The sequence below is a fragment of the Xenopus laevis genome, chromosome 4L, assembly GCF_017654675.1.
Source record: "Xenopus laevis strain J_2021 chromosome 4L, Xenopus_laevis_v10.1, whole genome shotgun sequence".
Lineage (NCBI taxonomy): Eukaryota > Metazoa > Chordata > Amphibia > Anura > Pipidae > Xenopus > Xenopus laevis.
The window spans coordinates 9,670,134-9,672,524 of record NC_054377.1 but is presented as its reverse complement, the minus strand read 5'-3'; positions in this window follow the sequence as shown (position 1 = coordinate 9,672,524).

The following is a 2,391-nucleotide window of genomic DNA, read 5'->3' as shown; positions in this document are numbered from 1 at the left end:
GGGAGTAGTTGCTCTCTCTGTCTCTTCCTTTCCATGGTGCCAAAACAACAGCCTGCCCATTGATCTCTGGCTGGGCACTGATTTTTAAAAATGATTTTCTTTTTCTCTTTAATAATAAAACAGTAGCTTGTACTTGATTCCAACTAAGATATAATTAATCCTTATTGGAAGCAAAATCAGCCTGTTGGGTGTATTTAAAGTTTACATGCTTTTATAATAGACTCAGGGTATGAAGGTTCATTATCCGGAAAACCCCAGGTCCCTGAATTCTGGATAATGGGTCCTGTAACTGTACTCCCTTTTATTCATTTTACTCTTGCCCTCTTTCAATGAGTTATATAATAGCTGTCTCTTTCTGTCTTCCCCTTGCTAAAGTTCTCGCTTCTCTCACTTTCATTCTGACTTTCTCTCATTCACTCATTTCCCCCCCCACCTTTTTTTTTTTTTTTTTTAAATATCAGTCCTGATACTTCCCACTCATTCTGCTTGGAGGGGTGACCTTTATTATATAAGCCTCTTGCTTTAAGCATTGCCCTCTGTTTGTAAAGGTTTATCTGCCCTGCTAGGCTCTCCCTCTCTTAAAGGACAAGGAAAGTTAAACTAAAGAAGTAGCTAGAAATGTTGTACATTATGTTTTGGGCTTCTGTACCAGCCCCAGGCAACTAAAACCTTTTACCAGTAAATATCTGTGTCTCCAAAGATGCCCCAGTAGCTCCCCATATTCTTTTCTGCACATGCTCTGTGCTGCTGTCACTTACAGAGCTTAAGTACTGACTCAAAATATACAGTACACACAGAATATAAATGTCACAATTTAAGGCCGATTAGTAATTAATACAGATTATTGGTAAATGGCAGCACAGAAACCAGTGCAATTAGCATCAGAATTTAATAATCAGCAAACCTGTAGCATCAGCTTATATTACAGCCAGGGAAGCTCATTTTCTGCTGGATAATTAGTGACGAGCCCTAAGCTTAGCTTCTCAACAGCCAATCAGAGCCCACTGAGCATGTGAGTGTCACAGACACTTTCCAAGATGGTGACCCCCTGTGACAAGTTTGAAGTCCTGGATCATTGCTGCTATTGACAAGCTCAAACTTTAGGCTGGTGCCTCACTATATAAATTAGATCTTCTTCGGGCGACTTATCTCCCAGAACTGCCTTCCCGCTGGCTAGATGTTTTATTATTTGTGTTTTTTGAGTTCTTTAGCTTTTTATTCAGCAGCTCTTCAGTTTGCAATTTCAGCTTTCCAAATTCCCCTAGCAACCATGCATTGATTTGAATAAGAGACTGGAATATGAATAGGAGAGGCCTGAATAGAAAGAGGAGTAATAAAAAGTAGTAATAACGATACATTTGTAGCCTTACAGAGCGTTTGTTTTTAGATGGGGTCAGTAACCCCCTTTTAAAATCTGGAAAGAAGAAGGAAAATAATTCAAAAACTATACACTATAAAAAAAATGAAGACCAACTGAAAAGTTACTTGGAACAATTCAGTCTTTCTATCACATACTAAAAGTTAACTTAAAGGTGAAGCACCCCTTTAAAGTTCCAATTTGGAAAAAAAAAAGTGAAAGGTTGCTTAGAATAAGCCATTCTAGCACTTACTTAAATGTGAACCACCCCTTTAAGTTGGTTTTAAATTTGTGAGTATCTTGATTGATTTAGCTTTTTGTTTGGCAGCTCTCCAGTTTGCAATTTCAGCAGTTATCTGGTTGCTGGGGTCTGTTTTATCCTAGCAATCAGGCAATGGGTTGAATGGGAGAGGGGAAAGTGAATAGGAGAGGCCTGAATAGAAAGATATATATGGAATAAAAGTCTGAGTTATTGCACACTAGTAATGTGCGGTAGTGATGTGCGGGCCGACCCGACTTGGGTCGACCTCGCAGTGTTCCTTGCGGGTGGGGAGCTCTTCTCCTGCTCCTGGATTCCGGTTTTATAGTCTCGCGTCTGCTCGCCACGCCCCTTTTGTGACGTCATTGGCGGGTCAGCGCAGGTCTATAAAAGGACCCTGGAAGCGGGCGCGGGTTGTAGCAGGGCGGGTTAGGGTCGGGTGTGGGTCAGGGAAACCCTGACCCGCACATCACTAATGTGCGGGTTGTGAAAAGTTCGACTCGACCCGAACCCCTGCCCAGCTTCCCCTCTCCATTAATAGACCCGCCCAACGATGATGTCACAAAAGGGACGCATATAAAGTCAGAAGCCAGCAGTCTAAGGTCGCGGGCAGGGAGAGCAGACAGATGAGCTCAACCCGAACCCTCCCACGACCCGCAAACGATGCAGCGAGGTCGGCCTGACCCACTGATATCTGACCAACCCGTGCAGGGTTAAAGTATGTGCCTCTAGCAGATCGGAGCTGACACATACTGGTGCCTTCAAGCACTTCTGT